Here is a 25,542-nt window from a genome sequence, read left to right as displayed (position 1 = left end):
TCTATTTCTGCTTTATTGACTATGCCAAAGCCTTTGACTGTGTCGATCACAATAAACAGTGGACAATTCTGAAAGAGATGGGAATACCAGACCACCTGACCTGCCTCTTGAGAAATCTGTATGCACGTCAGGAAGCAACAGTTAGAACTGGACATGGAACAACAGACTGGTTCCAAATAGGAAAAGGAGTACGTCAAGGCTGTATATTGTCACCCTGCTTATTTAACTTGTATGCAGAGTACATCATGAGAAACGCTGGGCTGGAAGAAACACAAGCTGAAATCAAGATTGCCAGGAGAAATATCAATAACCTCAGATATGCAGATGACACCACCCTTATGGCAGAAAGTGAAGAGGAACTAAAAAGCCTCTTGATGAAAGTGAAAGAGGAGAGTTAAAGAGTTGGCTTAAAACTCAACATTCAGAAAATGAAGATCATGGCATCCTGTCCCATCACTTCATGGGAAGTAGATGGGGAAAGAGTGGAAACAGTGTCAGACTTTATTTTTTGGGGCTCCAAAATCACTGCAGATGGTGATTGCAGCCATGAAATTAAAAGACGCTTACTCCTTGGAAGAAAATTTATGAGCAACCTAGATGGCATATTCAAAAGCAGAGACATTACTTTGCCAACTAAGGTCTGTCTAGTCAAGGCTATGGTTTTTCCTGTGGTCATGTATGGATGTGAGAGTTGGACTGTGAAGAAGGCTGAGTGCTGAAGAATTGATGCTTTTGAACTGTGGTGTTGGAGAAGACTCTTGAGAGTCCCTTGGACTGCAAGGAGATCCAATCAGTCCATTCTGAAGGTGATCAGCCCTGGGATTTCTTTGGAAGGAATGATGCTAAAGCTGAAACTCCAGTACTTTGGCCTCCTCATGCGAAGTGTTGACTCATTGGAAAAGACTTTGATGCTGCAAGGGACTGAGGGCAGGAGGAGAAGGGAACGACCGAGGATGAGATGGCTGGATAGCATCACTGACTCGATGGACGTGAATCTGAGTGAAGTCTGGGAGTTGGTGATGGACAGGGAAGCCTAGTGTGCTGCGAATCATGGGGTCACAAAGAGTCGGACACGCCTGAGCGACTGAACTGAATTCTGCATAGAAGGTAAATAAACAGGGTGATGATACACAGCCTTGTCATACTCCCTTCCCAATTTTGAACCGGTCCAGTATTCTAATCCAGTTTTAACTGCTGCTTCTTGACCTGCATACAAGAGACAGGAGATAGCTATGGTGGTCAGGTATTCCCATATTCAAGAATTATCCACAGTTTGTTGTGATCCACAAGTCAAAATCTTTAGTGCAGTCAATGAAGTAGAAGTAGATATTTTTCTGGAGTTCCCTTGCTTTCTCTATGATCCAACAAATGTTCGCAATTTGATTTCTGGTTCCTCTGCCTATTCTAAACACAGCCTGTGCATCTGGAAATTCTCAGTTCACATGCTGCTGAAGCCTAGCTTAAAGGACTTGAGCATAAACTCGCTAGCTGTGAAATGAGTGCAATTGTATGGTGGTTTGAATTTTCTTTGGCACTGCCTTTGTTTGAGATTGGAATGACTGTTTCCAGTCCTGTGGTCCCAGCAGAGTTTTCCAAATTTGCTAATATATTGAGCACAGAACTTTAAAGCATCATATTTTAGGATTTAAAAAGCTCAGTTATAATTCCATCACCTCCACTAGCTTTGTTCATAATAATGCTTCCTAAGGCCCACTTGACTTTATACTCCAGAATGTACGGCTCTAGGTGAGTGACCACACCATCATGGTTATCTGCATCATTAAGACTTTCTTGTATAGTTCTTCTGTGTATTCCCGCTACCTCATTTTAATCTCTTCTGCTTCTGTTAGGTCCTTATCATTTCTGTCCTTTATTGTGCCCATCCTTGCATAAAATATTCCCTTGATATCTTCAATTTTCCTAAAGAGATCTCTCATCTTTCCCAATCTATTGTTTTCCTTTATTTCTTTGCATTTAGGAAGGCCTTCTTATCTCCCCTTGCCATTCTCTGGAACTCTGTATTCAGTTGGGTATACTTTTCATTTTCTTCTTTGCCTTTTGCTTCTGTTCTTTCCTCAGCTATTTGTAAAGCCTCCTCAAACAACCATTTCTTTTTCTTTGGGATGGTTTTGGTCACTGCCTCCTGTACAATGTTATGAATCTACTTGTCATCTCCATTGTACAATCATAAGGGATTTGATTTAGGTCATACCTGAATAGTCTAGTGTTTTTCCTTACTTTCTTCAAATGAAGCCTGAATTTTGCAATGAGGAACCCATGATCTGAGCCACAGTCAGTTCCTGGTCTTATTTTAACTGACAATATAGAGCTTCTCCATCGTCAGCTACAAAGAATATAATCAATCTGATTTCAGTATTGACACATGATGTCCATGTGTCCGGTCATCTCTTGTGTTGTTGGAAAAGGGCATTTGCTAAGACCAGTGTTTTCTCTTGACAAAACTGTTAGCCTATGCCCTGCTACATTTTGTACTCTAAACCAAACTTGCCTGTTATTCCAGGTATCTCTGGACTTTCTACTTTTGCATTCAAATCTCCTATGATGAAAAGGATTTTTTTTTTTTTATGTTAGTTCCAAAAGGTGTTTTAGGTCTTCATGTGTGTGTACTTAGTCACTCAGTCATGTCTGGCTCTTTGCAAACCCATGAACAGTAGACCACCAGGCTCCTTTGTCCATGGGAATTCTCCAGGCAAGAATACTAGAGTGGGTTGCCATGCCCTCCTCCAGGGAATCTCCCCAACCCAGGTCTCCCACATTGCAGGCAGATTCTTTACCATTTGAGCCACCAGGGAAGCCCCTAGGTCTTCAAAGAACTGGTCAACTTCAACTTGTTCAGCATCAATGGTTGGAGCATAGACTTGAATTACTGTGATGTTGAATGGTTTGCCTTGGAAATGAACTGAGATCGTTCTGTCATTTTTGAGGTTGTACCCAAGACTGCATTTAGGATGCTTTTGTAGACTCTGAAGATTATTCCATTTCTTCTAAGGCATTCTTGCTCACAGTAGTAGGTATAATGGTCATTTGAATTATATTCACCTATTCCTATCCATTTTAGTTCACTAATTTCTAAGATGTCAATGTTCAATCTTGCCATATCCTGCTTGACCACATCCCATTTACCTTGTTCCATGGACCTAACATTCCAGCTTCCTATGCAATATTGTTCTTTACAGAATTGAACTTTGCTTTCACTACCAGGCACATCAACAACTGAGTGTCATTTCTGCTTTGGCCCAGCCCCTTCATTCTTTCTGAAGCTATCAGTAACTACCCTCTGCTCCTCCCTAGTAGCATATCAGACACGTTACAACCTGGGTAGCTCATCTTCCAGTGTCATATCTTTTTGCTTTTTCCTCCTCCAGTGGACCACGTTTTGTCAGAACTCTTCACTATGACCTGTCTGTCTTGGAAGTTTGGAAAGGCATGGCTCAGAGCTTCATTGAGTCATGCAAGCCCCTTCACCACAAGAAGGCTGTGATCCATGAAGGGGATAAAGGGCTTAGAAAGACCCTAATGATCTAGACCCTCATAATCATCCTAACATCATTTCCTACCTCAACCCCATCTTTCAAACAGGTCTCGTTCCCATTATACTGGCCTCTGCTGCTACTGCTGCTGCTAAGTCGCTTCAGTCGTGTCCAACTCTGTGTGACCCCACAGACAGCAGCCCATCAGGTTCCACCATCCCTGGGATTCTCCAGGCAAGAACACTGGAGTGGGTTGCCATTTCCTTCTCCAATACTGGCCTCCGTTACTCTGATCTGTCTCCCATGATCCTGTCTTAGGACCTTTGTACTGTCTGTTTCCTCTGCCTGGAGCACTCGTGCATGTTTCCCTATCCCCAGGGAGGGATATGGCTAACTCTCTAACTGCCAATCTAATCTTTACAAAAATGTCATCTTCCCAATATAGCCTACTCTGATTACCTTATTTTACTTTGCAACTACAACTTTTGTCACTTCTATTTCCTTTATATTGTTTTACTTTTGTTTTTATTCCAATAATATTATTTTCTAACATTCTGTTTAATTAGTACATTCATTATGTTTCCTATATCAATTAAAATATAATTTCCACTGAGCAAAACAACTTGTCTATTTTCCTCCAGGATGCAATATAAAAACTTAAAACAAGACCCTAGAAAGTATTTAAAAGATATTTTGAAGAGAATAGAATATTTTAATATAATGCTAGTGATAAAGCATACACATAAAAATTTAATTCTAGGAAGACTAAGACAAGAAACATAAGCAAGACAAGAACCAAAGTATTGTTGATTGGTAGGAAAAATGTATTATTCGGATGGAAAGAAAAAATAATTGCTTTCAAAAGATTGTATCTGAGATGAGCCTTTAAAGATTGGTAAAATTTAATAAGTAGATAAGGTGTAGGAACTATAAGAATTAATTAGAGGAATTAAGAATAAAACTCAGTATCATTTGCTTTCTATGTTCTATCATTCTATGTGACAACTGACAAAGAAAGATGAGTAATCTGGTCACTGATTTCAAAGCACTTGCTGCTAGTGAAATGTGTGTTTATGTGCTTCAATTCTAACACTCAATCAATAGTAAAATAAAGTGCTAAAATGAAGAATATTTAGAATACACCTCTGAAAAGACATCTTCTCAGAGGAAGTTTCAAAAGTACAAAAATCCAAAAAAAAAATCTGTTTTTTCCATAATAAATGAGGAGACTTTATGTATATGGAATATTTGATAATATTGCCAAAGGAATAAAATGACATAGTATATAGAAAGTATCTCAGTTCATGCTCAGATGGGTGTTCACTTGCAGCTGACCTTATAAAACTTATTTATATAATGTTCAATTTGGATATAATGTTGACATCATTGCAGATTCCAAATTTATGTTTTGCCCAACAGTAAGGACTGCGATCAAGATTGCCGGGAGAAATATCAATAACCTCAGATATGCAGATGACACCACCCTTATGGCAGAAAGTTAAGAGGAACTAAAAAGCCTCTTGATGAAAGTAAAAGAGGAGAGTGAAAATGTTGGCTTAAAGCTCAACATTCAGAAAACGAAGATCATGGCATCTGGTCCCATCACTCCACGGGAAATAGATGAGAGCTGAAGAATTGATGCTTTTGAACTGTGGTGTTGGAGAAGACTCTTGAGAGTCCCTTGGACTGCAAGGAGATCCAACCAGTCCATTCTGAAGGAGATCAGCCCTGGGATTTCTTTGGAAGGAATGATGCTAAAGCTGAAGCTCCAGTACTTTGGACATCTCATGCGAAGAGCTGACTCATTGGAAAAGACTCTGATGCTGGGAGGGATTGGGGGCAGGAGGAGAAGGGGACAACCAAGGATGAGATGGCTGGATGGCATCACTGACTCGATGGACGCAACTCTGAGTGAACTCCGGGAGTTGGTGATGGACAGGGAGGCCTGTCGTGCTGTGATTCATGGGGTTGCAAAGAGTCGGACATGACTGAGCGACTGAACTGAACTGAAGGACTGCCAACTTGGAAGATGAATAAAAGGGAAGACAACTCCATGACTTTTATTCCTGGACATAAAACTTCTGTTCTCTTCTCCCCATTTGTCCTATTCCAATAAAAATGGTTGAGCAACTTAGAAAAACACAAAAGAACCTTTAGCATTACTTGGAGCTAAACTCCAGGCCAATCCTAAGCTTTCCCTCTTCCAAGTAAGTCTCATTTCATCACGATCTTTTAACATTCTGAAAGAAATTACTTCCCAAAGCTTTTTCACAAATAAAAGAAAAAAATGGAGAAATGAGAATGACTTAAACAATGCCCCAAGAATCCACCAATAGCAACCCCATTGTATCACACACTCAAAATTCTATAATCTCCAAAACTGCATAGAAAAAAGAATATTCCACCTCTTTTGCCTGCAGCAGATTTGAGTTTCATTTTGATTCATTTTTTCTTTCTGCCAAAGTTAGATCTTTATTTGTGTGTTTTCAACTCCCAGAAGTAGTAAGAGAAACAAAAATAAGCAAGAGCTCTCCTTTCATTTTTTGTTGTGGTTAACCTATTTTCTCTCAATCCGTATTAAGTAAATTCCAAAAGAATAAATACAATCACTGTAAAAGGATGCTTCCCTTCAACTCATATACTGAAAGTGACCAAATTCTCTTTTAATGAACAGCTGCTACATTTTATCTGCACAAGTTTTACTAGCAAGGATATGATGAACTTATATTATTTTTAAAAGTGAAGTATTTGTAAATACCTTAAGTAATTATGATCTTTGTAATAATTCTATAATATGAATGAGTTGGTACCTAATAGCCAAGGTGAACATCAACAAAATATTTTAGTGAAGGTATTTTCCCTTGGCTTCCCTCCATTCTAGTATCAACTGAAACATCATTTTCTTCTGATAGCCATCTGTTCCATTAACTTTGGGTCATTATTTACAGAACAAAAACTAAAATATACATGCAAACTGGCCAAGGATTTTTAAACCATGTTTAAACTCAGATGAATTAAAATAATATTAGAGACAGGAGGAAAATAAAAAATGTGCTTTACCATCCTATTTTCTGCTGAAGCTGAAGACTAGAACAACTAAACTATATCCAAAAGAACCAAGATTAGAACCTTTGTTTCTTATACTTGTTCTGTGTTGTTTTCCCATTCTATCACATTCCATGTTGCCTCTCCCTATATTTTATGAATTAAAAAAAATCTTCAAAATAGAAAAACATTTCATAATTTTTTACACATGAATATAATCTGTTTTAGAAATTGTTAAATTTGTAGTCTACCCATTTAGGTATTTTAGACATTAGAGGTACTATGTAATTATATAACATTGAACATTTCACATGGAAGAATGAAATATTTCTGGAGCTTTCAGGGGGAGAACAAAAAAATTCACTTAAGACAGAACTGAAAAAATAAAATATTAATAAAGTTCTCTTCAAGAGGAACATACTATTTTAGACTGCAATTCTATATATCATAAGGTGCAAAATTCCCCATGGTATTGCCTTGACTTTTTGAACTTCACAGGTCCCCTTGCTCTCACCAGGTATGCTTCCACACAGGAAGAAAACTTCCTACCTGGCCAGATCTTCTATCAGCTAGACCATCTGGACGCCATCTGATGATCCATAGCGTATGAGTTTTACCTGTTTCCAAGTCCTTGAAATCATTCAAATAAGCCAATCATACCCTCCCAGACCCTGTAGAAAGAAACAGCAACCCACCCCAGTACTCTTGCCTGGAGAAATCCATGGACAGAGTGGCCTATGGTCCATGGAATCACAAAGAGTAGGAAGTGACTGAGCAACTAACACACCCTCCCAGAGTTACCCCTACCCTCTTTTTACCACAAACCCTACCTCCTAAAGCCTGTTTATTCACTGTATTCCTGAGTGCAACTCTGTATCCCTGCATGGCATGTTACATCCTCCTCTGGGGTTGTGAGTATATTTGATTCATAAACTTCCATTTGATTGTTGGGTGGCATGTACTTGCCCATGACTGTGGGTGAAATCCAATTCACCACATTTCACTAATCAACATCATTTTAACACTTGCTTGTCCTCCAGGCAGCACCCAACCTAAACAATACTGTAAGATTTCTACCTGTTATTTTCTACGAATTTGGAGTCAACCGCATCTAATTCAAGTTGAGTTAGTTAAGACAGACAGGACCATCAACCCTTCAACTGGACAGGCACAAGTGTCCTCAGTGACTCTGGACATCAGAGGGCTAAAAATTACTCTCAGAACAAGCAGAGGCTTGTAGTCCAGTTAAGTCTGTGCAACTGGATAATTTGCTCATTTTTCCCAGTCACCTTTCCCTATAGTTCCCATGCCTTGGACTACCTTGCTTCTCTATTCTTTACCCCATAAATGCTGGAAGTCCCTTGCCTCCAGGGAAGCAAAACTGAGATTTGTTCTCCTATCTTCTCACTTGGCTGCCTTGTAAATAAACCGTCTCTCTCTTTGCTGCAAACCTTAGTGTCTCAGCATTTTGACTTGTGTACATAGGGCAAATTGACCTGGCTCAACATCAGCCATTTAACACTATTTAGAGTAGAGAATCCCTTACTCACCAGCAGAGTTAATAAAAGGTGATCAAAACACTATAATATGGTGTAACGAAATGACCAAACAAAATTTCTCAAAATCTACTTTGGGACAACAACTGCTATACTTTAAATTCCAAATATTAGATTTTAAAACCTTTTCCATCACTTAGATTGCATTAGCTAAACTTAAAAACTATTTCTACTGCAAAAAACAACAATTTGCACTGCATAGAATAGGAGAGTAATAGAGAAGAGCAACAGAAGATCTGCCCTAAACTCCTATGCTGCTAGAATAGATTTGCAAATCCTGGCTTGAAGATTTCCATATTCATCTAATCCTTATAAACACTGGTGTTCCATACAAATGACATTTTACAAATGTATACACCCGTGGTGGATTCATGTCAATGTATGGCAAAACCAATACAGTATTGTAAAGTAAAATAAAGTAAAAATAAATAAATACACACAAAGAAGCAAAAGCAATTTGGTTTCTTTTTATCTCAGCTGTTCTCTGACTCACTGTAGTATAATTTTTTAAAAATAAGCTTAACTGAGATTAAGGACCTGAATTTATGATCACAATGAAATACATGTTATAGAAGTGTGGCAATAAAACACAACTCTTATGATAGCATGAAAATTTTGATTTTGATATGAAGAAATTTTTCATTTAATACTAGAGTGATTTAGAAGAATATGTGTGTATGCTAATTTGCTTCAGTAATGTCCAACTCTGCAACCCTATGGACTGTAGCGCGCCCCCCGCCCCCCAGCTCCTCTGTCCATGGGATTCTCTAGACAAGAATACTGGAATGTGTTACCATGCCCTACTCCTGGCCATCTTCTGACCCCGAGATTGAACCCTCCTCTCCTGCGGCTCCCACACTGCAGATGGATTCTGTACCACTGAGAAGAATATAAGCAAAGATTAACAAAATTGAAGCTAATGATTAAAAAAAAAATTTAAGTCAACAGAAATTTACATTTTATATTATATTTTGTAATACAACATTTTATATTATAAATTTCATATTCAGTTTTTAAAATATTCAACAACTCTAGATCCTAAAAGGTTTGTGGAAAGAGTCACTCATTTTATTCATTTTATTTATACTGTTCAATTCCATTGTAAGTTTTCAGTGTTTAATAACACAATCTCATTTCACAAAGCATGGATTTAAACTTGAAACTATAGAGTAAGCCTTTTTATTTAAAATATACATTTTCACAAATTTTAAAATATTCATTTTATATTAAACTATATAATTTATCAAAAGCAAATAGATTATATCCATAAATTTCCATTTTCAATAAGCACAACCAAGACCATACAGATTTTTCTCACAAACCACATAAATTTATGAAGAACATCTCCACATGTATCATACTTCTTTTAATTTTTTCCTTACTTAATCCTTGTAGATTAACTTTATGAGTTTTATTTTGACCTATCACATTTATGATACTTTGAGAAAGGATACAAATACATTTCCATCCTGACCCCTGTACCTGGATAAAATAATTTTCTTGACATTGCAGCTTCTGTGAGGACTGAACTGATAGAGATGTCTTAGAAAATCTACTCAGAATTTCAGATGGTATCAATGTATGTCACAGCATTTCTAATTTCAAATTTACTACAATCTAGTTTTGTGAATTCAACCAAGTCATTAAACATTCTAAACCTCAAAATCTTTTTGATCAGTGAAGTGAGGAATTTGGAACTATTTCAGTGTGACACGACTGAGTGATGACACATCAGTAACAAAAAATGTTATGAATATACCATTTTGACTCACTGACTTTTAAATATTTATTTTTCATGTTTACACAGTTCAAAAACCCAAAAGACAAAATTGTAAACAATGAGAAGTCTCAGACTCACTCAATCACCATCATCTAATTCACCCCATCTCATTCCATCAGAGGCAACCATTGTTATTACTTTTGGGTACATCACCCTGGGGTGTTTTGTGCAAACATAAACATATACTCATTTTCCCTTTTTGTTTAAAATAAAGGTAAACTTGATATAGACAATACTATGAAAATTGCCTGTTCAACTGATAATGATGTATCTTGAGCTCTTTAATATCAGTATATAGAAAGTTTCCTTATTTTCTTTACCTGCCTTACTAGAGTGATATATTACTAGTCTCCTATTGATGAACACAGGCTTCCCTTGTGGCTCAGATGATAAAGAATCTGTCTGCAATGCAGGAGACTGGGGTTCAAGACCTGGATTGGGAATATCACCTGGAGAAGCTACTCATTCCAGGATTCTTGCCTGTAGAATTCCATGGACAGAGAAGCCCAGTGGGCTACAATCCATGGGGGCGCAAAGAGTTGGACATGACTGAGTGACTAATACATACACATACACTGATGAACACTTGGGTTATTTCCATTCTTCTGGTGTTACAGACAATATTTCAGTTACCTACTTTATAGCTATATCATCTCATCTATGCAGAAATGTATTCCAGATAAATTCTAGAAAGTGAGATCAGTTGGTCATACGATACAGGCAAATATTTCGATATATTATTATAACTCCTTTTATTGGCATTATACCACTTGTCCTCCCACCAGCAATGTATGAAAGTATCTGTTTCCCCTTTGCCTGGCCCACAGAATATTTTCTTATTTTCTCATCCTTTTGGATTATTGCTAATCTGAGAAGTTAAAAATGGTATCTTGTTTTATTTTTACTTTGCATTTCTCTTTAGGGCAAAGTTGAATTTTTTTTAATTACTCTTTAAGGTATATTTAAATTTGCTTTCCTTTGTTCATTCTTTCATCTTTTATATATCTGTAAGATATTTACATAAATTAGGAAGATTAAATCTTCTCACAGATCAACTGAAAATAATTTTTCCTAGTTTGTCACTTGTTTTCAGACTTTGTTTACAGTACTTTTTATCCCTTCATTTTGCTATGCAGAAGTATTTGATATTGTTACAGTCAAATTTATCAATATTTCATTTTATGGATTATGGATATTAAATCATAACTGAAAAAGCTTCCATATTCTAAGCTTATAAAAGGATTTTCACATATTTTATCCAAGTATATTCATGATATTTTTCTTACCCTGAATTCTTGCTCTCCTCTAGTACATATATTACCAGACTTCTAGTACAATTTTAAAAAGGAACAGTGAGAAAAAATATCCTTGCTTTATAACTGATCTTAGTGAAAAAGATTCAAGTTTCTCATCATTGAGTATGATGTTATCTGTATGATTTTTTGTAGATATTCTTTTTCAAGATGAAGAAGTCCCCTTGTATTCCCAATTTACTGAGAGTTTTTATCATGAGTGTGCACTGGATATTACTAATATTTTTTCTGCATCTATTGATATGATCATGGGGTTTGTGGTTTTTTAGGCTATTGATGTGATGGATTACATAAATTGTTATTTGAATGTTGAATCAGCCTTCCATACCTGGTAAAAAATCTCATTTGGTCATGACATATAATTATTTGTACACATTGTTGAATTTGATCCACTAATATTTTGTTGAGGACTTTTACATTTATTTCATGAGAGATATTGATTTATAGTTTTCTTTCTGTCTTTGTCTGGTTTTGTTTTTAGGGTAAGCTGGCCTCACAGAATAGGTCAGCAAGTATCCTCTGTGCTTCTATTCTATGAATGAGATTGCAGAGATTTGGTTTAATTTTTAACAAAATGTTTAATAGAATTTACCAGTGAACCCATGTGAGCTTTGTGTCTTCTGTTTTGTAAGATTAAATATTAACTCAGTTTCTTTAACAAATAAACACATATTTGAATTATCTATTTTTATATAATTTTAGAAATTATGTCTTTCAATGAATTGGTGCATTTCATTTAAGTTATCAGATTTGCATGCATAGAATTATTCATAATAAATCCTTTATTATACTTTTCATGTCTTTGGGTTTGTGATGTCATATGTTTCTCACTTCTCATATTAGTAACTTGTCTTTTTTCTTTGTTCCTTAGTTAGCATAGCTATAGGCTTATCAGTGTTATTGATCAGAGTTGAATATTTCTCTGTCCTCTAGATAACTTAGGTTCTGATAATATGCCAGCAAGTTAGGCTCAGGTTAACTAGCTTCACCGGAAGGGAGGCCTTATTAACAAGAACAGAGTACTCTGGATTATTTCAAAATGGGTTCCTTTTCCCCTCTCTCCCTGCCCAAAGGCTGAAGGTGTTTTTTTCTGATGAGTAATGTGAGAGCCTGGCAGACCTCCTGAAGGTAAATCCCACAGTAGTGAAGCAGGGACTCCCTATTACTGGTTTTCCCTGGAGTTGTTAAACCTCAGATTTGTCCATACTGGCCTCTGACAATGTTGTCAATAACAATGCAGATTTTCCTTCCCCACCCCTGGTACCTATAGTACTTCCTGACTATATGTCTCTGCTCTAGTAAGCCATGACTCCCTGTATTCACCTATCTTTTTCTCCAATCCTGGAGGCAGCAATCTGCCATGTGATCTCCCCTCTCTTATGGATACAAAAAGAAGTGTTGATTTTCAGTCTGCTTAGATTTGTACCTATTCTTAGGACAGAAGGGTGACCACAAACTTATATGTGGAAGCAGAAACTGTTCCAATCCTTACTCAGATGTTTAACTATCAGTTTCACTTGCTGCTCCTGGCCAACAGTAATTGTCAGAGCTCTGAACAATTTAATATTTGATAACTATCTTGAGTAATTTTTTTTAAATTATAATAATTTTACTTCTTATTCTTTTCAATATAACTTTACCTCCTACACGTATTTTACTTAAAAAATTAAGAAACAAAAGTAGTTGGGAGGGAGGGAACACTGGTTGGGAACCAACATCCGTATCCTTGCTAAATGCTTTCACTTCCTAAGAAAGCTTAGTAAAAACCATTGTTAGCAGAACACCTCAAGAGGATGAAAAAAGAAAAAAAGTTATTTTCCTAAGGACTTTGGGATTGGAGAAGCTGGGCATATTTCCAGCCTCTCCCACTTATCTATCTTGGCTCCAGTGCAGCAAAATATCTTCCCCAAAACACAACCATGCTTGAAGGACAAAAGTAAGTTAACCCTTCGATCACCATGTATTTAGACCAATTTCATATACAGCGGAACCATGAATCACTCTGGTAATAATGAAATCACTTAGACATGTTAGGCAAATATACCCTCTCAGAATCTCCCTAACTGGTCATGCATCATGCATTCACCTATATCATTCAAAGAGAATTTGCGAGTAACTTTTCTTACTATATACATTCTAACAAAAATTCTATATCACCTACTTCTAACTCTACACTGGAAGAGATAGGGTCCACATATGAAATCATTTCTGAGATCCATTATTAAGATAACTTTTAAAAAGTAAAAAATGTATGGAGTACATGTATAGTAATTAGTCTCTTAAGTCATCAAGCTCCAAATGTGCACTTCATTCCGAAAATGCCTGTAATAACGGAGATTAACTATTCATCCCATACTTGAAATTTTATTTTCCTTACTCTGCAATCTGCTCTTTTCCCTTTTTCAGAAAGCTTCAAGTTTGTTAAAGTCAAAGAACTTCTCAGCTCTTGTATGTTTTTACTTATGATAAACTCCTATTTCAGAGAAGATGAGGTTGATGCAGCCCTCTGAACATCAACATTTCTAACATTAACACCTCTAGTATTTACTTATAAAGACACAAGAATCCATAGTTTTAGTTCCTGTTTCACTTACCTACTAGATTTCTGGTTTAGTGCTTCTTAGTTTCAGTCTCTGTTGGGAATTCTCAGGCATCTCTACTCCCCCAGGTAAAGCCAATGAACTCCAAAATCTAAAGGAGAAATGTTCATTTTACCATTTTTGGACCATACTTTATTTTTAACCCAGTTTGATAAGCCTTCTGAAATCTTAGGATATAATGGTCATAGTTTACTGAAACAGCCCTTCATCACTGGTAAATACATATAGAGTATTTGCTCAGAATGGTCTGGGTGCAACACTAGCCTTCCAGGATCATTTTCTTGCTCAACTACTTTGTTGTTGTTGTTCCTAATTACTTCCAATCAACCCTAATAATCAGATTCTAATTTCTTCAAGTCAACTTAATTTTTAAGTTCTAGGTCTTTGTGCTAATCCATATTCTGATAACAACCTTTGAGGTTGATGGAAAGATGTTAACTGACAAAGATAAAGGATACAAATTTTCTTAAATGAAAAAAATTAGTGAAAAACTACTAAGACAACCACACAAACTGGGAAATCTAACATCTTCAGGCTTTAAGTCCCCAGTCTCCTATTATTTCTGCAGAGGACTTTTCCAGCTACAAGAAACTTGCTTTTCTATTATAAAAAGGAATTTGTTCTGATAACTCTTCTGTAAAACTTGGCTACTATGATGGTTTAAATAACTAATGAAAATAATCTCAGTCCATTATTTAAATTTTTCTTGGATACTGAATGAATCTGAATTATCAATTTTCGAGGCAGTACAAGCTTTAGATTTGCTTGAGGTAAGTAACTTGCATGGGGATCCATAGGTAAAGCCAAACCTGGATTCAAAACTAGTTCACTATCCTTTACACACTCTGCTCTACTGCCTGTGCCTTGTCACTAACTTTGACAGAACCGATTTCACCTCATTAAGTTTTGAAACTGCTCCTCAAATTATACTGATAGAAAGACAGACGTAGGTGCAGAGCTTGCCATGCATTTTTTGGAAGTCTATAAGAGAAATTACTTTAAAATATAAGCATTTAAAAATTTTCCTTCTACTTAGCACCCATCATTTTCTCATGGACACAAAAAATTATGTTAATAGTCACATTTTCTTATTTTGTTTGGCTATTGAGAAATAGTCAAATTTGGGTACATATTTTGCAATGCACAGGAAGTTCTGGCCTCATTCCATTTACATTCTCCTTGAATTTGCCAATTTAACAATTTTAACAATGTTTTATAAGTGCAAAAATATACATAACTTATAGGTGGATAATACTAATTTAATTACTAATAACTGATTTCATTCTGTTTTACATAAGTTATTTTATTCAATTCTCACATTTTCCTTAGGACATATAGACCATTAATTTTTCCAGTCAGTAGAATTTTTCCAGTCAAGGGTAACCTTCTTTAAGGCTGTGATATGGAAGCTGCATATAATTCTGCCTGCATACAATTGGACCCAATGTATCCTTATAAATATAGGCTAGGGATGCAGATTACAGACCAGTAGCAATCTCTTTGTATAAATAAAAGTAAGGAAGAAATAATAGACTATAAGGGATGGAAGAATCCAACAGAGTTTCTCAAGATAAATGAGAAGAAATAAAAAAGCACCTAAATTGATATTTATTTAAATATGAAGCAATTTGGCCTGAATTACCCAGTTAGACTATTCACATTGTTCACATAACCCAGTAAATTTTCCATTTCCTTCAAGTCATTTCTACATATAAGATTAAATTATGCCCTATCAATCTTTATTCTAGAATATGCAATGATATAACAAAAATGATTTAAAACTGCTTGAGCATATTATAAATTGAAGACTATCCTATATTTAATTTGAAAATGCTTGTATCACCAGTCATGCTCTTTTACTATAATTTTAGTTTACTCTCCTATAAAAAATGCATAGGTACCATTCATTGATTAATATTTTATATTGAATATGATTTATAACATTCTCTTTTATTGGGGACATGTCAAGCACATCAGATTTTAATGCATTGGCTATCCTGCATCATGGCACATAATTTATTTTTATTTCACTAGTCATAAATTTGGCTATAAATTTGTGTCAGGAAACTGTTTTCAATAAATACACTGAAATTAATTTGTATTGACCTCAGTATTTAAGAGGGATTCTGAAATATATTATAACTATAGATCAATAACTAATAAAATTCAAAATCACTCTGTCTTGACAAGTTCTTTTCCTTATTGGTAGATTTCATCAAACCAAATATTTATTGGGTACTGGGGGTATACCCAGTACCCTTTTTATGCCTCCTTTTTATGCTTCTAGCATTGTCTTAATTTATAGATGGTTAAAAAAACATCAAAAAACATGGCTTATTTTCAGAGATACTTAAGAGATTGAAGCCTCCTGGGAAAATAAGCTAACTTAACCAGAGATATCCTAGCCAATTTGACCATGCCTGAGGATGAAGATGGAGATGGGGTACTTTTAAAATGGAGAAAAAAACAAATGTTTAGCCTTGCTTATGGAATTATATGGTGACTGTATACTTTACTGATAACTTTAAATGATATTTCTTTTCTAAATCAATAATAATTGTGTTTGAAAATGAAATCATCTCTTTATATATTTGTCTCTTTATCACGTCTTCTCTGTAACTGGAAATCAAGAATCTTGTGAAAAGAACTATGTCAGGAATGACTGAGAAGTGACCTGAGGACCTCCAGGTTTGCTGCTTATGCTAGACTTTTGCTGAGCACTCTAAATTAAACTGCTGAATAGTTGCTGAGTTGCCAAAAGGAAAGAATAATGCTGAGACCTGGAGATTTCCTGCACTAAAGAAAATATACCTTTTCCTAGTAACAAAAAAAAATGCATACATTCTATAACCCAATCATATGTACAGAACAGTTTTACTCTACAATCCAAATTCTTGGTAAATAACTTGTATAAGACTGTATTAACATCCCTCCTTTTCCCCATAAAACCCTTAATCATTTTCCTCTGCTGTTGCTGCTGCTGCTAAGTCACTTCAGTCATGTCCTATTCTGTGCAACCCCATAGACAGCAGCCCACCAGGCTCCCCTGTCCCTGGGATTCTCCAGGCAAGAACACTGGAGTGGGGGTTGCCATTTCTTTCTCCAGTGCACGAAAGTGAAAAGTGAAAGTGAAGTCGCTCAGTCGTGTCCGACTCTTAGTGACCCCATGGACTGCAGCCCACCAGGCTCCTCCGACCATGGGATTCTCCAGGCAAGACACTATTTTGGGTTCCTCCTGAATCTGAGAACCCCAAATTGTAACTGGAAGTCTTCAAACTGCCTTTTTGCCTCCTTGTACTAGTTTGGGGTCCTTTAGGTTGACAGTCTTAGAATTGATCTAACTCAACAATTTTATAAACAGGTAAATATAACTTTAAGAATATTGAATTATTCAAATTAAAATTGCAATAATTAATAAACAATCTTGTGCTTATGCAAAGTGGTATTCAACTCTCTGTGACCCTGGGACTCTTTGCGACCCCAGGACTCTTTGCAACCCCACAAATTGTAGCCTGCCAGGTCCTCTGTCCATGGGCTTTCCCAGGCAAGAATTCTGGACTGGGTTGCCATTTCCTCCTCCAGGGTATCTTCCAGGGATCGAACCCAGGTCTCCTGTGGCTCCTGCACTGGGAGACAGATTCTTTACCACTGAGCCACTAGGGAAGCCTTTAATGAAGAATATGTTATGTATTAGATATAATACATATGTCTATGTATTAATGTAATAGTACTCATCGAATACCTCTATATCAGATTCCTGAGCAAGTGTGGAGATAGTGTGGTAATTGGATCATATTTATTTTCTGCCCTTGTGAAGCTTCCGGGTCTAGTGAGAAAGAGGGATGCGTCAACTAAATACCCCGTGATGTGATTACAAAGCACTGTCAGTACTATGGGAAAAAATAAACAGGGAGAACTACAAGATATAAGAAGGCATTGACCTTATCAAGTTCGCAGAACCAAGCAAAGGGTCTGTGAGAAAACGTACTTTTACCTAAGATAGGAAGGAGGAAGAGATGTTTAGTCACTTTTATTTATGGTGCACATTTTTCCCGTCAGGATTTAAAATTTCTGTATTTAGGATAAAAACTCAGTCAGTGGAGTATCCTTAATTGACGCTCTCTCTCGCGAGCGAGCTCTCTCCCTCCCTTTCATCTCTCTCCCTCAGGCTAGCATGCAAGTTTTCTACCAGGCCGGCGTGGTTTCTCGCGAGATAGCGCTACAACGCAGGGTTCTACACAGTGCAGGTGCACTTTCTCGCGATATTGCCATCTCGCGATCTCACCAACTGGCTCTGCGACTCTCAGCTCTCAAGTCTCCTGCGCGCTTTTTTTTCCCCCTCGGTTCTTCGTTCCTCGCACAAAAAATATTATTATAAAACCAAAACAACACATCACTACTCGTCTATCAAAATGGTTTAAAAATAATCTGAAATGCTGACAAGGGTACAGAGGAACTTGATCACGCGTACACTGCTGGTGGAAATGGAATATAAAATGGTAAGCCACTCTGGAAAAGTTTAGCCAGTTTCTTATAAAACTGAACGTGCATTAACCCTATGGCCTGGAAATTGCACTGTTGGGCATTTAGTCCAGAAAAGGTGAATGTTCCCTAGCAACTTGATGAATAGCCGAAAACTGCAAACAGCCCAGATAGCCTTCAACCCTGACTGATTAAACAATGGTACACCTACACCAGGATTCCATGGCAGCTCAGACAGTAAAGAATCCACCTGCAGTGTGGACAGACCTGGGTTCGATCCCTGCGTTGGGAAGATCCCCTGGAGGAAGACATGGCAACTCGCTCCAGTATTCTCGCCTGGAGAATCCCATGAACAGAGGAGCCTGGCAGACTACAGTCCGTGGGGTGGCAAAGAGTCGGACAGGACTGAGCGACTAAGCACAGCCCAGCACAGGTATACTGTGAAGGCAAAATGAGAACGGGGCCGCAGAGGTAGAGATGGTTGGAGGGAGTAATGGACTCAAAGGACATGAATTTGAGGAAATTCTGGGAAATTGTGAAGGAGGAGGAAGTCTGGTGTGCTGCAGTCCATGGGTTCACAAACAGTGGGATAGGACTTATAGACTGAATGACAACAATACAATGAAATACTGCATGTTAATAACATCAGTTCAGTTCAGTTGCTCAGTCGTGGCTGACTCTTTGCAACCCTATGGCCTGCAGAAGGCCAGGCTTCCCTGTCCATCACCAATTCCCGGAGTTTACTCAAACTCATGTCCATCACATTGGTGATGCAAACCAACCATCTCACCCTCTGTCAACCCCATTCTCCTTCTGCCTTTAATCATTCCCAGCATCAGGGTCTTTTCCAATGAGTCAATTCTTCACATCAGGTGGCCAAAGTATATTGGAGTTTCAGCTTCAGCATCAGTCCTTCCAATGAATATTCAGGACTGATTTCCTTTAGGACTGACTGGTTGGATTGTCCCAAGTTGGGAAAGGAATACATCAAGGCTATATATTGTCACCCTGCTTATTTAACATATGCAGAGTATATCATACAAAATGTTGGGTTGGATGAAGCGCAAGCTGTAATCAAGATTGATGGAAGAAATGTCAATAACCTGATATGCAGATGACACCATCCTTATGGCAGACAATGAAGAAGAACTAAAGAGCCTCTTGATAAAAGTGAAAGAGGAGAGTGAAAAAGTTGGCTTAAAGTTCAACATTCAGAATATTAAGATCATGGCTTCTGGCCCCATCACTTTATGGCAAATAGATGGGAAAACAGTGGAAACAGTGACAGACTTTATTTTGGGGGGCTCCCAAATTGCTGCAGATGATGACTGCAGCCATGAAAGTAAAAGATGCTTGCTCCTTAGAAGAAAAGCTATGATCAACGTAGACAGCATATTAAAAGGCCAAGACATTACTTTGCCAATAAAGGCCCATCTAGTCAAAGCTATGGTTTTTCCAGTAGTCATGTATGGATGTGAAAGTTGGACTATAAAGAAAGCTGAGCACCAAAGAATAGATGCTTTTGGATTATGATGTTGGAAAAGACTCTTGAGAGTCCCTTGGACTGCAAGGAGATCCAACCAGTTAATAAAATGGACCACACTATTAAAACATATGTATATACTGAGGTCACCTAACACTCTGATTTTAATTTCTAAAATTCTGTGATATAAGGAGCCAGGGATCCTTCAATAAATGGCTGATTCTAGAACTGATGAAGTAAATATAAACAACGAGCCTGGGATATCTTGTATTGCCAGCAAGTGAGAAAGTCAACAACGATAAGGAAATGAACAAACCCAATGAAGGGGCATGCAAAAGGGACACAAGAGTCAATTAAATGAGCTCCCAAAGCTGAAACAATTAAAGCAAAGAAATAAACAGTATTGGAATATAATATAAGTATAGAATAAATACCCATGAGTCTATAATGATTAAGTAGACAATTGAATAAATTGAAGTGTGGAAGAAAAGACAAATCTCCTGCAGAAGAATTCTATGTAATCAGTGTACACACTTTACCATCAAAGAGGTGGCAGGTAACTCCCACTTCTTAAGTATGACTATGCATAGTGATTTCCTTCCTAAAATTACCATTTAGGAAAAGGAGAAAAAAAAACACTTTTAAGTGGAGAAACAACAAATACTACTCAGGTGATTAAGGTTGATATCAACAATGACAGGCTATACCCTTGAAAATGAAAATCACCTTTTACCTTTGTGGTCTTCTTCCCCAAAACCCATAACCCCAGTCTGATCATGAACAAAAACATCAGACAGATCCAGTAGAAGGACATTCTTCAAAACACCTTAATAGCACACCTCAAAACTGTCAAGGTTATCAAAAACAAAAATAATTATGAGAAACTGTCACAGCCAAGGGAAACCTAAAGAGATTTGACAACTAAATGTAATGTGATATTCTGGGTGCAACTCTGGTACAAAAAAAGATGATATTTAGTTAAGTACTAAGAAATATGAATAAAGTCGAATTTAATGATAATTGATCATATTTTTCATTAAATGTAACAACTGTCATATTAATTATAAGGTGTTAATAATGGAAAACTGGGTGTGGGGTACATCAGAACTCTAAGCCATCTTCATAATTTTTCTGTAATTCTAAATGACCTAAAAATTTTTAAATATATTACCAAAAAAAGTAAAAAAGAAGAGAAAAAAATTAAAAGCTTACATGCATTCCATTAGTATAATATCCTTGAAAGGACAGTATTATAGAAATAAGAGAGCAATTAGATGTTGCCAGGAGGAAGGAAGGTGGCTGTGGCTATAAAAGGGTATGATAAGAGATCACTGTGATAGAGTTATTCTATATATTAGCTAAGGTAGTAATCACATGACTCTACACATGATAAAATGGTATGAAAAATACACACAATGTCTGCATATAAAACTGATGAAAACTGAATAATGTTGGTGTATTATATACATGTTAATTTTCTAGCTGTGATAGTATCGTGTAATCAAGCAAAGTGTTAATTGGCAGGAACTAGGTAAAAGGTTTACAGGAATAACTTTGTGTTATTTCTTAGAATTGTATGGGAATCTATAATCATCAATAAAGAGTTTAATTTAAATATTATTGTGCCATATAATCATGGCAGTAGATTTAATGGTGTACAATTGAGAAAGTGGGATAGAGATGCAAGATTGTGAAGCTCTTTCTAGAGAGAGAGAATATCACTTGTAAAATGACTTGACATAGAAATTATGTTGTATTCAGTGAACAAACATGAAAAAGCAGTCCATGTGGCTTGAGTTTCTGAGTCTAGGATAGAGAGTTCAATGTGGGATTGGTGGAAATAAATGGTGACCATCTTGTTGAGCCTTTTAGGGCACATCAAAATTTTGTTCTTAGTTTTAAGTGCCTTTGTAAGTCATGAAAGTGGGAAACATTGTTTAGCATTAACTTTTCAGTCAATAAAGCAAAGGATAAATTTTATCGTTTAGAATTGCTGTGATACTTAGGAATTCTTATTCTTGTAAGATTAATTATATGTGCTTCTTGGCCAGATTTTTCTCCATATATATATATATATATGTATATCTATATGTACCACAGATCCATATCTTTACTGGATATTTGACATTGAGCTAATTATTCAGCCCTCATAAACAGCTTTTCACATTATATTTACACAGACTCGCCTACCTAGTGATCACCAAACCCTCATATGTATATGACTTGGACTAAACAAAATAATCCATATGCAGCACTTACTATAGTATTTGGCACTTATTAAGCTTTACAAGACAGCTGTTAATTTTAGTTTTTCATAGGCTTTTAAAAATTATACAACTAATATTGTTAATTATATAAAAGGTCAAAAAAATGAAGATGAAATAAAATTTAAACTACTTGTTATAGCACCTTGCATCCAAAATCACCCTCAAATGGCCTGCATTAGTAAAACCCAATTATAATGAAAAAGGAGGATCATGGGTGACAACCTACCTCACTAATTTTAAGGGCCCAGAATAACACTTTTACTGCTATACATCCAAAACAAAGGAACACAAAAATATTTGCTAAATGGATGGGGAGGTTAAACTTAACATATAATGGCTTTTATTTTCCCTGTGAAATAAGGTAAGATTTATTCAACAAGGTTTATTCAGTAAGGTTCAACAAAGAAAGGAGTGAGGGAGAGAGAGGATTTGAGTGGTGAATCTTTGCAATAACAGCTACAGAAATGTAAAAGATAGCAGATGCGTAAAAAAAGATTAATGTTAAAAAGAGCTGAAGTTCCAGCTGAATGTGAAGCCCATAAATGTGCTGTATCACATATTAAATAATTTTCTGTAATATTCTTTTCAGTTTTAGCCTAGGATTAAAATCAGAGAACTGTGTAGTCAAATTAAGCTAGTAAGTAAAAGCAGGCATAACAAGAATGGTGAGGGTAGAAGAAACAAGACACATGGGTATTGATTAAGGAGTGTATTCCACATAAAAGAAAAGAGTGTAGATGCTTAAAAGAAAATATAGAAACACAGATAGTATTGATGTATATACAGAGCCATTGTAATAGAACTAAATGAAAGTGGAGAACATTAGAAAGCTGAAAATGGTATATTCAAATGGTTTTATACCTCATCTTGCAACAGGACAATGATAAGATTCAGGTAAGGTCTTGGATTCATTTTGCTCACTTTATTATCTTCATATATTATCTTTAATTATTTTCCTTGTCTCACATATTATTAAATAAATTACTTGAATCTTAGCCAAGTTATAAATTAGAAACAACTAGCCGTCTATGGGGTCGCACAGAGTCGGACATGACTGAAGCGACTTAGCAGCAGCAGCAGCAGCAGTATGAACACAATAATTATTTAACTGCATATCTTTATGTTTATTTAATCAATTGAAGCTTTGAGAACATGTTTCATAATGTATAAATGTACTTGTATGGTGCCATTTTATCAAATATATAAATAAGTTAATATAATGGGAATACATATCATATGTTTAAGAATTGGTTGTACAATCAGAACAGATTTGAGGTTAGTATCGAAGAGGATAAAAGAGCAGGGGTCAGTAGGTTTAATTAGCTGAAAAAGTAAACAGAAACCTCAATTAAAAGAGTTAAGCAACTAGCTGCTTCCCTAGTGGCTCAGATGGTAAAGAATCCGCCTGCAGTGTGGGAGACCTGAGTTCGATCTCTACGTTGGGAAGATCCCCTGGAGGAAGGCATTGCAACCCACTCCAATATTCTTGCCTGGAGAATTCCATGGACAGAGGAGCATGGCTGGCTGCACAGTGCGTGGGGTCTCAAAGTCCAACGGGACTGAGCAACTAAGCACAGCACACAAGCAACCAGAAGGGGGAACTCTCACACCCTGAGATGAAAGCAGAGCCCAACATGAAAATAAATTATTTCCTGGCAAGTACCCAGCCAATGAAAACCGATGGACTTTTTGTTAGTAACACTGAGAACTTTCTTTTCTTCTCTATAAAAATTTTCTCTTTCTCTTGCTGTGAGGGGACTTGCATGTGTCTCATCATGGTTGCATATCCTTAATTCTTTCCTGATTCCAAATAAAACCATCTTTACTGGAGAAATATCTGGCTGCCTTTTTGACTCACGTCAACTTTAGACATTAATAAGAAAATAAATATTAGAGAAAAATTGAACTGTAGATATAGAATAGTTACTGAAAAATGAACCTTATTTTAAATTTACCTGATATATTTATTTAGCAAACATTTATACTTTCTTTAATGATTAGAGAACAAAAGAAGTTATAAAAAGAAAAAAATTAATTTAATTTTGAAAGAAGGTGACCCTGGGCAATACAAACAAACAAAAAGACACATGCCCCTAAATAAATCACTTACCCTCTCTCCTCTGCTGAATCTTACTTTTCTCATTGGAAATGCAAATAATTTGTTTCTATTTCTAGCCTGATTTTTTTCCCCAAAAGTTCTTGAAGGCAACACAGGAAATGGGTATGATAAAAATGATTTTTTAATATAAGAAAAGTATGAATGAAGGGACAAAAGAAGAAAGGCAATTAGATGAAGCCAAGATAAATAATCCTAGCCATGAGAAATGTAGAGCCAAACTGAGCCACTGTGCAGGATTATTAGTTTTTGTAAGTCATTGTCTATACAAATGCAAAGAATTATTTTTGTTACCAAACATGTGAAATAAGAAAGATCAGTGGCTTTGGTATGCAGAGAACTGATATTTCTTACATCAGCATTAAAGTATCAGTATGACTTAAGCTTCCATTAATGCAAGAAAGAAGGGAAGGTTTTAGGAAGATGCCTTTAGTCTTTTTGTTCTCACGCACAAAAATGACACAATTCTTTAAAACAAAATAAAGTTTACTGATGTAGCAGATTATTTATAGAGAAAAGGGATAGCAAGAGCAATGAAGCAATGATGCCAACAGAGAAAGCCTTAAGTGGAATGACCAGATAAGTCACCAGTTTGAAGGAAAAGAAATTTGTTGAAAGAGAGTGAGTCAGTCTTTGACACAGCTGGTCAAAGGAATAAGCCACTTCTAAAAATATCATCACTGGCTATTTGTATAGAATTCATAAATAGAAAAAAAACTTTTCAAGTGGCTAAGATCCTTTAGAGAATTTTGATAATGTATTATCAGACATTGCTTTTTTCATTGACTTTAACTCTTTGTTTGTGATTGTGGTTTTCAGTCTATCTGCCCTCAGCTAGAGAAGGATGAGAGGCTTATGAAAGCTTCCTGATGGGAGAGACTGACTGAGGAGGAAACTGGGTCTTGTTCTGATGGGCAGGGCCATGCTCCATAAATCTTTAGTCCAATTTTCTATTGATGGGTGGGGCTGCGTTCCCTTCCTGTTATCTGACCTCAGGCCGAATATGGTGGAGGCGATGAAGGTAATGGTGACCTTCAAAAGGTCGCATGCATGCACTGCTACGCTCAGTGCCCCCAACCCTGCAGCAGGCCACCACCAACCCATGCCTGCAGCAGAGACTCCTGGACACTCACAGGCAAGTCTGGGCCAGTCTCTTGCGGGGTCACTGCTCCTTTCTCCTGGGTCCTGGTGCACATGAGGTTCTGTTTGTGCCCTCCAAGAGTCTGTTTCTCCAGTCCTGTGTAAGTTCTGGCCACTCTATGGTGGGGTTAATGGCGGCCTCCTCCAAGAGGGCTTATGCCATAACCAGGTCTACTGCAAAAAGGCAAAATGGTTGTCTGAGGAGGCCTTACAAATAGCTATGAAAAGAAGAGAAGCAAAAGGCAAAGGAGTAAAGGAAACATATACCC

This window comes from Oryx dammah, unplaced genomic scaffold (assembly GCF_014754425.2).
Source record: "Oryx dammah isolate SB20612 unplaced genomic scaffold, SCBI_Odam_1.1 HiC_scaffold_12, whole genome shotgun sequence".
In the NCBI taxonomy this organism is placed as follows: Eukaryota; Metazoa; Chordata; class Mammalia; order Artiodactyla; family Bovidae; genus Oryx; species Oryx dammah.
This window is presented reverse-complemented; position numbering follows the sequence as displayed.